Raw genomic sequence first — 12,780 nt, forward strand, 5'->3', positions numbered from 1 at the left:
CGTGCTGTTAGCAACAAATTCATATCTCGTACTGTCGCTAAAATTAACTTTGAAGTTGGGCATTTTTCGACGAAGCTGAGAAAAACTTATCTCAATGAGAAATACTTTCGAAGCTTCAATTGGAACGATAGTTTGAAGATTCACCTAGGTTCCTTTGCTATACGTCAGCTTTTACGAACTTTGGATTCTTTGCCGCTTGCCAAAACTAGAATAACTAATTTATAACTTGTTAATCAAGAAGAGTAAGCTGAATTTTAATTATATCGAACTAAAATGTACTGGTAAAATTCATGCAATTGATTGACGAAATAGCCTGACAAGCTTCTACTCAGCTGCCAACTTAACTGGATAAATCAAAACTACCACTCCATGTTGTGTGATATGCTTCTTCTATCCGGTACTGCAAGGTCGGCAGACTGACAGGCTGATGGATGCCAAACGCGAGACCTTGCCACATAATTGTCAAGACCATATTTCAACAGGGTTCTGTTTCGTCCTGTTAGACATCTTCAATGCGATTCTTTAAAAAGTTAATTTTTCAATGCCGCTGCTATACCAGCGTCTTGCTCACTCACCTACAGACAATACAATCTGCAGTTTGCTATCGCGTGGGTTCTGCTTGAATAATTTATTCGTTTGCTTCCATTTGCTCGCGATGACGCTGGCAAAGGCGCAATTCCTTTTCCCGACTGTTATCGTCTATCATCCGCAACCAACTAGTTGTACAGTCTTCGCTAGGAGAACAACGACAGCTTTCTTCATCCTCTATTCTTATACAATTCTTGAAATCACTAAACACAATTACCTGCGCCAGTCAAGTACCATGCAACGAACGGGCGTGAGACCCGCGGCCGCCATTGCTGTCAGAGTTCTCTTGTTGTCCCCTAAAACTGGCCTGAGTGGGCCTGCGAGACTTGTGCTTGACCCGTTCTCGATCGGCTAAGCACATACAAGATCATTGCTTATTGGAAAGGACTATTAGCTTAAGTAAGCCTTCGCCCGAAACCAGTGTTTCACTAAAGCTACCCAAGTCTCCATGCGAACGACTGGTCGGACCAGCGAACGAACGAACAGACCTTAGAATCGTCCGCTTCGCGTCAAATACGATCGAAACAAATCATAGCGCAGCCATTATACCTAGGCGAGTCAGCTATAAGGTTCGAAAAACTTAGGTAGGATCAAGTTGATTAACTTTATCGAAAATGCTAGTGGATGAAATCTCGAGGATGTAGAAGTAAATGTTTCCGGGAAGAACGGATAAAACGCTAACAGTTCGAAGTTAAATTTAGCACAGGTTCAGACTGATTAAGAACAGCTGCGGGAATTGCTCAAGACCGAGTTTCAATTTGATTCCAGAATATACATAAAAGTGGGTTCTAGAACAACACCATATTTTAATGGCCTTAGTAACGACAGTTTGCGATAGCGACAGAGCTATATTTCCAATAGTAACATTGTCCATAAATTTACATTCGGATTTTTCCCCCTAGATCGATAACGTTTATAACTAAATTTTACTGTGATTCCATTACATGTCACGTTAACAACTTTACAGCTCCTTGGGCACCCAAGGGGGTGTGAAAGCATCTTTTTAATGCGGCTAGTTAATATTGTTTAGCCCCTTTATTAGTTGATGCCGTGTTATGGCGCCCCCAATATCGCTCTATCATTCTATTCAACAGCTCGTTCAAACCGTGAAGTGCACCATACACTGCAGTCTCGGACGTCAAGACACGTATAGACACGCAGCAGTGACGTAGATACTCAGCGTTAACTCACTTTAAGCCGTTGCTAGAGTGCCGATTGCTCTGCTAGTGACTGCCCGGTAAGAGAAGACTCATGTCTTTAGACACTTCGTCTTGAAACTATCCCGTCGACAAAATGAATGAGAAGCCGGGATTTTCCAACGACGGACAACAACGAGGAAAAAGATCAAAGGGCTCTTTTACAGTAAATGGCACTTAAAATACTCACATGTACGTTCATTTCTTGCAATATATATATATATATATATATATATATATAGAAGACGTGACTTCCTTTCCTAAATGGTGGTAGCCATTATAAAAATAGATGTTGTAAGCCAGAGACTCCACTTGTGCATAATTTGCTTAGAACGATGCATGAAGGGTACTTAAGCCTAGTTGATGTACCCAACGGACAACAAAGATCAATACGATACATATTGTAATGTGATAAAAGACGCCTCATCAGATATCTTGAACGACCATTGTATGACGCAACAATGTTTGGTATCAAAAAGTTTAGACCACGAAGGTTTCGAATACGATTCGAACCCTTTTTTTTTTTTGGCCCCATCCCTGACAAAAGGCTCAACGAACTAAACGACAAACAAAAAGTCTACAGATTTATAAATAATAATATTATTTCTCTTTAATGGCACAACCCCAATTGTACGATGTTTTACCTTTAATATCGGTTTCGCTCGAATTTGTCCAGATGGCCCTCCGCAGCCAAATTGATATATGGCTCTTCCGCATGGAATATCATTATTGTCTGTTGTTTTTTAAGCTTGTTCTTTATTTCTATTGAAAATGTCATCAAGTACACACGTATCGATGATCATAATCATGTATAGGACTGGTAAATAGAAAAACTATAGGTCAACTCATTTTAAATAAATTATTATTGCGTCTTTGGACAATGGGCGGATGACATAAAGTCACCGCTTTTTTCACTTAATGGTACTTGAGCGTAGTTGTGTAATCAAATCTACAGAGAATTATTGAGCGCGCAATCTCACCAGGGCCTTTTGTCCTGTCACACACAGGTACAGCCATTAGCCATTAGAATTAGCCATTTTAATTCCAGATACGATATGGTCTCTTATAATATTTCGTTAGCGGACATTTTTTGCAGAGGCTGCTAACGTCAAAGGTCCGTCATCGACATCGTCCGGGATGACATTTCGTTGCTACCTCTGACCAACTTCCGCTATTCCCGTTATCAAGATGAGCTTAAGCAAAATCAATCTAGAGGTTCGATATTGTATAAATCCATTAAAGCAGCGCGGCTAGTGGCGCCGTATGGCTAAACATTTGTAAAGCACTACTATTCTATGCAATACATCACAAATAATATAACAAAAACTTGCATGTTATGCAAGTTTGCAGATAGTATGCAAAAAATGCATACTAAATCTGGTCCGAAGCGCCATGAAGGCACGTACACCATTTACGGGTTGACAGTTAGGTCCGAACCTACAATAAAGCGGTTCGTGCATGTAATTATCGTGCGGCTGCGATGATTTTTTTTTAACCAATAATTGTAGACACAGAAGTGTCTATGACGAAACTTATGCATGCACGTTTGTCTATGTACCACAATATTGATAATAATGGTAAGTTTAATTTTAATGTTGACCGTATGCCATCGAAGCTGTCACTTAGAGCGGCCGCGGGATACGAAAATCAATGTACCATGTTATTCATTTTCCAGGCAGCAATCTCGTTTAACGATGATATTGTGAGTTAATTTGATGAAATAAAACTATCATTATTATTATCGATTTATTGGCCTTGGACCTTGGGCCTTGCACAGGGCAAGCGTATCAAGCGCATGCCGCTATACGTTGCTATACAAGCTCAATATTCACTTGTGTAATATAGAAATCTAAAATTACCTATTATGGTATGGGGCGAAATGAAGATGACCTCGTGATAATTGAATCTATTAGCTGGGCCGCAGAAAGCGAGCTTGTCTTCTGTTTTAGATAGTCCCGTGTAGGTTTTTGTTGTAGGGAGTTAAAAATGGTTCGGCAGCCATATTTAAAGCAAAACGAGATAATAGGCCACGATTGCTGGACAATTTAGTAACAATATCACGTGTGCATCTTTTAGGCCCGGTAGGAAACGTTCGCTATTAGCGCGGAACAACTAACACGTAAGCGTCATATAACGGCGACAACTTCAATAGGTAAGGAACATAAATACATTAAACTATAACCAGAAAATCGAGTTTAGCGGTAAATCATGGAAACTACGCAGAGACAACTATCTAGCTGGCTGGCAAACGCCACTATCTATTTACAGCGAAAGTATGCAGTGCAGCGAACGGCCTCGTCAAAGACATGGCCAATACGCACACTTTGGAAGGGCCATTTAGCATCCTGTCTATAGGTGCAAGCGCTCCGTATTAAATACGGCATCACACATCCTACCGTTGGATCGTATATAGGCCGCCTATGTCTCTGTCGAAGAAATCCGATTATTGGACGCTGGAGTGTCTGTGGTCCTTTGACGGCATCGATGCGGGCACTCTCCGACCACACACGTTGAAGCACAACTTCGACGAGTGTTTCGCACGTTGTTTCTCTTCTCTTCTCTGACGATCAGCGACACTACTGCTATTTTATTATCTATCCATCGGGCCGCGACATGAAACTGTTGGGTGAAGGAGGCGAAGACCCGAAAGCGACTCAGCGGGGTGTGGTGCTTTCTTAACAGCAACAAGAACAGGATTCAGTGCTATCCCATACGGCAAATCTTATGGCACAGGGAAATGTTGTCATGGGGCTAGCATAAGTGTACTATACGGTAATAGGTGTGCACAGGTAACAACTGCGATGTATTAAGTGTAACTTCAATAGTGAGCAAGTCGGTGACAACGGGGCTCGTAGCAAAGAGGCTATATCGTGTAACAACAGACAGTTCGATTTTATTCTAGAGTTAATAGTTAGCATACTTGAGGTAAACCTTAGGTGACCATTTGGCTGAATAAAAAAATCCCAGTAGTCAATTCGCTAGAAATCACTGATAGAGCAGTGAGGATGATCGAGGGGTTAAGCACGTCCTGGCTGGCCCCACGTACACGTCAATGGTTAGCGGTAGCTCAGTGGTAGAAAAGGACCGTTTTACCTGATGCAAAACATAGAGTCTTAGTCGTACCGAATGATAGGTGTTGTCGTGGTCATAAGCAGTCCTAGAAACGGAAGCGGCGTCGCTAAGACTGCAATAGTTCGGCTGCTCAGCATAGCAGAATGAAGCAGAACGGTTCTAGCTGCCGTTATATTTTGTGATGTTTTCATCTGTTTTACGTTTCCGTAGCGTGCAAGTGACGCCCCTAGAAAAACTTGTCCCTACTGGAAATAGAGGAACAGGAAGCTGAGCTAATTTGGAGTTTTGCCGGCAAAGACAAATCCTCGATATCAAATTGCAGCTCTTTTGCTAGTTTACCACCGCCTTTCTACTCCAGCTACAATTACAGCTTCTGCTGGTTCGTTTGGCTGCCGCTGTTGTTCCATTGATTGACTTGTTATTATTTGCCCTTTAACATTGCTTTTTTCTTAGTAGTGCGGCACGTTGACAATCCTTAAACGAAAGTATCTAAATAGGAAACGATAGCTAGAACGTCGTATCTGTGTATATACGTGTGTGTGTATATATAGTAGGCTTCTGCAAGGAGCGGTCGCTGCTTCGATTTTACGTGCAAAAATCTGAGGAAGCCTATGATAGGCCAGTGGTAACCAGCTTGCTATTGGGCCTATTCTTCACTATTTTGATTACCTCGTTGTTATCAAGTGGGAAAGAAATAAGTTTGCCCAACAAGCGTTTACAGGTCGAACATGACATATTGGCTAGCTAACTGATTAACAAAGATAACAAAGGTTATTCACACGATAACAACGATCCCACGGATAGCGTTATCTCCATTGCAGATAATTTGAAGAAAAATTACACTCAGAATCCGAGACGTTCGGTTAACAACACCACGAAAAAAATTATATATATATATATATAGTCTTATACCAAAATTTTGCAAAATCTCTCGATTTTTCTTTTGTTATCAATAGAATCGGGCGTGTAGACTGTCGCTTGCAAAATATCATAAACAAGCAAGCTCTTCTTCACAAAACACGTGATAGATCTACCCATATGTATTTATTTTCCTATCTATTTACTGCTTTTTTTGGCGTTAGCTAAGTACACGTTGACAAACGGTGTCTACAAGCCGATGGCGAGCGGTCACAAACGGGCATGACACAAAATTCGAAAGGAATGAAACAAAACAGCCGGCGACAGTTGTCGGTTAATGTAGTGGTGATTGAAGTAAATAGACGCTATACAGCATGAAGACTTGTTCTTGTCTCTACCTCATTATTACCGCGGCATCAGCGCATCCCGTCGCCCCCCGCTTCGTCCCTCGTGTCTAAGCAGCCGCGCCATTGACGAGAGCAACTGACCTTCGTTATTTCACGGCTGTTTTCACGTTGTTTTTTAATAACAATACGATGAAAATAGTCATAACCTATGTAATAACATTGGCAAAGAAACAAATATCAGCCCGTTCACGTAACAGTGTACGAGATACGTGTTGCACGTTTCCGAGCCTACAGACGCAACGCTAGAAATCGAAGCAAGTTGCTCCACTTCCGTTCGGAACCGTGATAGAAATGAATGAAAATGAACAAGCTGCAACATACGAGAAAACAAAAAAAAAAAGATGATCAGACAAAATTATTGTAAATTTTAAAATATTATTGGAAATAAAGCAAACATTAGAAAGTGACTGGGCATCACTCTATGATCAGTGGTCCAATGGCCCGTTTAAGACAAGCGTGGCCGGTGTAGCTATTCATCCGTCGATAGGAACTGAAACAGACATTACTTGACCTGATATAGGGACGGATGGCCGGGCTTTTCGCTTACTAAAATCGCTCGTGCGTTCGATTGAATGGACTTCAAGAGAACAGACACCATATCACGAATATATAAATCTACAGTATAATCATTATAATAATATATCAGCTTTGAAAAAATACAGATCAGCGCGTGCAATGTCTATTCAATTTTCCATATCGTCTTAATTCGATGTGGCAAAATAGAACAGATATTAGGATCCATGGATATTTTGTTGTCACATAGATTGCTACAGGTATCATTGTAACATCATTCAATACAAATACAGCATTTACTGACATGCGCTGATCGTTTTCGGTCACTTAAGAACAGAAGCTTTCTTCCGGTTGGCCATCTTTATCCTCTTTAGTCTTCCTTTGTTCCTTTAAAACAGGCATTTGACTTTCAAAAAAAAAAAACAGTTATGTGTTAACAGTAATGTTGATACATCAACTTTTCAGTAATTGTTCCGTCAATTCAGATATCTATATATTCAGTAATTATTATCTTCTGCTATCTCGGACGCACTATAGTCTGTGGGATAATACTTATCTACAGAAGACTGGCGTACACTGTTCTTCACGGTGCACGGAAATTTCAATTGAAAGCAATAGCACGTTATGCGGCAGGATGGAAATATTCATACCGATAAAATCTTACCTATGAATAAGATATAAAAGTTTCAACAAACATCGCGGCTCGCAGCGGCGATGACTGCGGGCAAGTTCCTAGAGCCGGCATTGCCGTACTACTACTACTACTACTACTACTACTACTACGAGAGTTTTATGATTTTTATTCTATTGACGGTACATGCAGATACTTTAGCGTATGATCATCAGGGGGCGCGCACCGATATAACGTTGCGGTGACAAACAAAGCTTATAGAAGAGGAGGCCACAACAACTAACGAATCATTAGTCAGAACTGACTCGTAGCTCATTCGCTTTTCATTTGTTGTCGCGTTGTTCGATTAGGCTGTTGTTATTCGGTAAAGATCGGCCGATGGAGGCCTGGCTTTCTCTGGCTCGCGCCAGAATGGAAACAGCACTATGTTGTCTACCAGTCATCAACAACGTTATTATCACCAGCAGCAGCAGCAGCAGCAGCAGCAGCAGCAACAGCAGCAGCAGCAGCAGCGGCGGCAGCAGCGACAGCAGAAGCAGCAGCAACAGCAGCAGCAGCAGCAGCAGCAGCATCACACGAACGCTATGATAATCGGTGGCCCCTGCTCAGCAAAAAAACGAATCGGAATCTGTTTCGATTTGACGAGCTTTCCGTATACTTAAAACGATAGATATATACAGGTAGATGACTAATCATATTTCTGCTGTATAGGAGGTACTATTTAGATAACGCAAAAGAGAACTAGACATTTAGCAGACATTTCCGTCTGCTAAATGGCCACAAATACTTGAAGCGGTCACATACGAAGAAAAATATACTGTAGTGGTAAAGCTTGGTATTTTCGTTGAATGGACACTGAACGGAGATAACTTCCCATTGTACGTTAGATCATCTTGTACGATAAGGTTCGACGACAGTTCTTCAGAACGACCACAGTTCTCAGATGCCTTGGATACGTTCAAAATGATCGAGACGTCGCCTTGAAATACGTGCTTTGTAGATAATCGAGTAAACGTTAACGCCGTATTCAATGCAACGCACGGAAACATTCCTTAAGCATAGTTTCATAGTAGCCAGTAATACACGTTGTTAAGTAAAAATGTACATTACTCATTGTACGATAAAAAAAATCATCCATACGTACTGATACACAATAGCACTAGATATCTCAGACTTAAATGAATAACCTTTTCTATAGATATAGAAAATTCTATAGAAAAATAGTTATTACGTGACTGAAATAACTGAAACAAAAGAGTGAAAATTTTCTTCTTTGTAAAAAGCTACGCTTGTATGCATAATCGAGCTGAAAATTGATCGAAAATGCTTCATGTAACTGAAATACGTATGGAGCGTGTCGTTCTCCAGGGGAAAAAACCGATGTTTTCCGCTAGGGAACAATATTTAGTTATGCGAACATTAGATCTAATCATGATGAGGTACAATTGCGATAATGGAATCATTTTAAATCCGTGACGGCTTTTTTTTCTATATAACTGTTGGCTCCGCCAAGTTCACGCGGGGTCTGAGCGAAGATAACGATCGTTTTTGGTGTTTACCCCGCGAGATATGGCGACAATCTGTAAAGTGTGGCCAGATATGAAACAATTGTAATAGTGAATGGATCTTGTTCCATTGGCCAATCGTGACAAAGCCGGGTGTTAAAGAACATGCAACAATTAACGTAATATAGGTTGAATGGTGTCGAAAGCTGCCACTCATTGGACAATATGAAGTACTCCATTATGTTGACCTTATCGTTCAAGCTATTCGTCGTTAAATCGAAAAGGTCTTCTTTTAGAATGAGCGGTGATTCGTAAACAAAGATCAGTTGCGAGTGTTTCCGATTTGAAATCTCGGGAGCCTGCCATCGAGAATGCCCAAGCTCGGGCCAGGTTAGGTACAAAACGTAACTCTATTTGACAAGCACAATATTTTATATACTGCATAACGTATTTGACTCTAGATAATTACGTTAAACGTTGAAAAACTAGACCCCCATTCTTATCGAGTGTACGAGTGACGTTGACTGTTAGCCAGCCGCTGGTAATATTACCTACTTATACTTACTACTATAGATACTATATATGCTATACCTTTTTTTGCCTGTAAATTCATTAGTATGCGAGTACGTTGCGAGACGATTACTTTGTTGACGCAAATCAATCATCTCCAATACTTTTTTACATAATTTCTTTGTCTTCGATGTAGCAGTGTAATGCAAGACGCCAACAGGTACAACAACCGTTCTATGGAAGACAACAGTTGTGACGCGTTCGTGCCGATCACGTTCTCCCATTGAGTGCCTCTACATAATACGACTCTACCGTATCGATGTGCCGTCAGGGAACTGGCAACAATCGTTCCACGGTGCTGGTCGGGCGTTGGCGGTACGCCGGTGACGTTCCGTGCTCTGACTCTGAACTTGTTTTGGCTCTGTCCTGTTCGTTCGGGGTTAGCACGCGCCCCGAGAACTTGAATATGGCATTAGCGACCCTTCCTCTAAACTGACTGATATCTCCTGGTCGTCGCTTCTCCTTCTTCTCAACTACGGAGCGACGGAGTGGGACGGGTAAAATAAAAAAATTTATGACGGCAAGGTCTTTTTCATCATATACCCATATAATTCCGTTCCACCCATTCCGTATTCATTGTTTTCTCATTACCAATGGGACCCCGTTAAAAGCAGCTGCGTCTGTACGGGGACCGCCATCACTTGCGATGCGTCCGATAGAAGTTGACGGTACAGTCGATGGTGTCAACACCGTAACCAGTACATCGTGTGTACAATATTACTGGATGTATAGCCCACTAGGACAGCCCAAAAAGTTCAATCACCTTTGCCTAGCCGTTACTTTCAGATAGCAGTGACAGTGGTTGTTGTAGCTTGCGCAGTTCGACCCCCTGTCGTTTGCTGGTTAGCTAAGAAGCGTCTCAATTTATGATAAATCGCTTCCCACAACACGCTTAGCAGTGCCCGCCACTGCCATATAGACTTTCACTAGTTTTCCATAGACATCAGCATATTGCGGTCAGTAGCGAGTCAACAGACGAAGCAATCTTCACAAGCAGCTTCGCTCGTCTTATAAGTTTACAGTAAATCTCGGTGTATTTGCTAAAAAACAAAAGGGTATTACGGGGGAAGCCGTTCTTGTCCCAGAGGTGGCAACGATCAAAAAATGTCACTATACACCGTAGAGCAACAACAGCAGCAGCAGCAGCAGCATTTGTGGGGAGGTCGCATCCGTTAATAGCAGATTTTCGTCACCGCTAATTTTCCGCTACTCAAAAGCAGTTCTTCTCTCGTCGTAGACACCAAAGTAAGACTCAGTCAACCACTACTAACAAGCAATTTGCCCATTTCAAGACAACGCTGTCTCAGACAGGTAGATGTCTGCGTCTGGATTGCTATCTCCTATTGCTAAAACAAACGTAGGCGAACGCTCGTGGCCTGTTGTAGGTTTACGGATGGGGCGAAGCTCGACAGTACCGCGGGTACCCGCCGCCAAACGTGATTAACAGATAGGGGAGAAGTGAATGAAAGAACTGGTCATACAAACAGGCATTCAAGTAACCGATAGGCGCATCGGCTATGTGGGCTTGCAGCTCGTTATTAAGTCACCACAATCGCCGGAAGTTCGTTCGGTCGCTCTTTCGACGGCTTCTGCTGTGCTTGAGCAGACGCTCTTCTACTTCTACCGTTACCCGCAGCTCTCTCCTTCTCTATCTAAACGTTGGGAGCCGTGAAGAGGCTGACAACTTTCATGCAGCGGCAACGACAAAGGGTCAAGGTGCAGTTTAGTTCGTAAGAAAATGATACGATAATGACGACGATAATGCTAATAATGATAATAACAACACTACTAGCACCCGCGCTACAGTCGCCGGACAAAAGAAAGTTAAAATAACAAAAGCAATGTCAAGAGAGTGAAAGTTTGTGCGTGCGAGAGAGAGAGAGAGGAGCAAAGGTAACATGAGTCTGGCTGAGTCGATGACTTTGCGTGACTTTGAAAAAGACCATATCGAGCCGAGCAGCATTGGGCTGGAAAGAGGGGTCGCTGGGCGCCCCGCGACCGAACAACCAACCGGTCGTATGCGCACAAAATCGCGCGGCTGATCGCGTTAGACAGCAGCAGCAGCAGCAGCAGTTAGGGGACATCTAGTTAGGGGCTTAGCATGTTTGCCCACGCCAACGAAAACAACAACGATGACGACAGAAAGGCATTTGGTTTTGCTTTCACCACAGCATAGGCTCTTATTAATTCTGATGTTTTCGAAATATAAACACAGCAAACGTGGTGGAAGCGAGCGTCCGCCATAATAACTGTTGTGATGCCAATAACAACAACGACGACAACGGCTAATTTATCGCCGGACCATTTGGATTGCGACTAATACGAGGAACTTTCGTTACGTTATTGAAATGTGTGTCATAAAGACGATCGATATAATTACAGCGGCAAGTGGTTTGTTTAGATGGCAGTGGACATTAAGAAATTGCACCAAATTAAGCGGATGACCGAGCACAAACGGCTCGAAGTATTACGACAACGCTAACGTTAGTTATTCGGTAAGTAATAGCACATAAATAACCTAGTTAACTTTAATTATAAAGAAAGTATAGACAATTAGTATCGGGCAGGCCTGATGATAAACTATGAATTCGGCCGAACAGCTCGAAACGTCTAACGGAGGGCCTAAACCTACTAGCAGGTCGATAAAGAGCAGATTATATGAATATTTCAACATCTTATTTGTGACCTGCTTATACAGACAATAGACTTTCATGGACTTAATATTAGCTCTGTGCCCGGATGGGGCTGCTGTTGCGGTTTTTATGCTTGAAATATGCCAAGTACAGGATATGAGCGCTTTGCCACGACAGAACGCCGGCGGCCGAAGGGAGATAACGATGTCCGACTTCAACGATGCGATCTGCTTACGGACGAGAGACGGTCAAGATAGTAAATTGCGTCGGCGGTTAAACAATATATCGATGCGGCAACGTCCCCATACAGACCCATCTCATAGCCTGATTACTCTAATGCCCATTTTTTTTCGCTCGGCTAGATTGAGTCATTAAATGAAAAGTGATCGCACCAAACACGTGAGCAATCTTACAGAAGCCGACTTAATAAGATTTCAATGTCGCTCCAGTTTCTGCGATATCTACTGAAAGGCCCTATTATACGTCCAGGGCGTAGATCGAGGCATTATTATTCTAAATATAAGTACAGATCTCCTGCATAAACTACCATTTAGAATAAATAATGATTATAGTTATCGTAGTCATCCCAACATTAACAGAGAACAACAATTACGTTGCTGGAGATTTCAACTAATGACTCATTTATATTCTAAAAATGCTTAATCACAGGGTGCTATTACTAGCATCGTACCTAGGCACATTCTACCCATTACGATGGAAGGCTTCCGATTTTTAAAATTTACTTTTTATTGAATAATATATATAAAATATAAAAAAATAGCTTCTCATTGAACGACTTAATAATCT

The 12,780-nt window shown here is 41.9% G+C and overlaps 2 protein-coding genes across 3 annotated transcripts in view; one reads left to right on the forward strand and one right to left on the reverse strand.

The window, feature by feature from the left end:
* The window catches only part of siz (Brefeldin-resistant Arf-GEF family protein schizo), a gene marked incomplete in the record, with an annotated part of 514,736 nt that overhangs the window by 367,351 nt on the left and 134,605 nt on the right, over positions 1-12,780 (reverse strand).
* The window catches only part of LOC111244257 (uncharacterized), a 59,751-nt gene continuing 58,214 nt past the window's right edge, over positions 11,244-12,780 (forward strand). The window contains exons 1-2 of one of the 2 annotated variants that reach the window (XR_002670818.2): positions 11,244-11,835; positions 12,127-12,590. The gene's annotated coding sequence lies outside the window, so the exon portion shown is untranslated. Of the gene's footprint in view, positions 11,836-12,126; positions 12,591-12,780 lie in introns of those variants that run through there. The other variant, XM_022791138.2, reaches the window with a different exon arrangement.

Source organism: Varroa destructor, unplaced genomic scaffold, assembly GCF_002443255.2.
Source record: "Varroa destructor unplaced genomic scaffold, Vdes_3.0 BEIS01000002.1, whole genome shotgun sequence".
NCBI lineage: Eukaryota > Metazoa > Arthropoda > Arachnida > Mesostigmata > Varroidae > Varroa > Varroa destructor.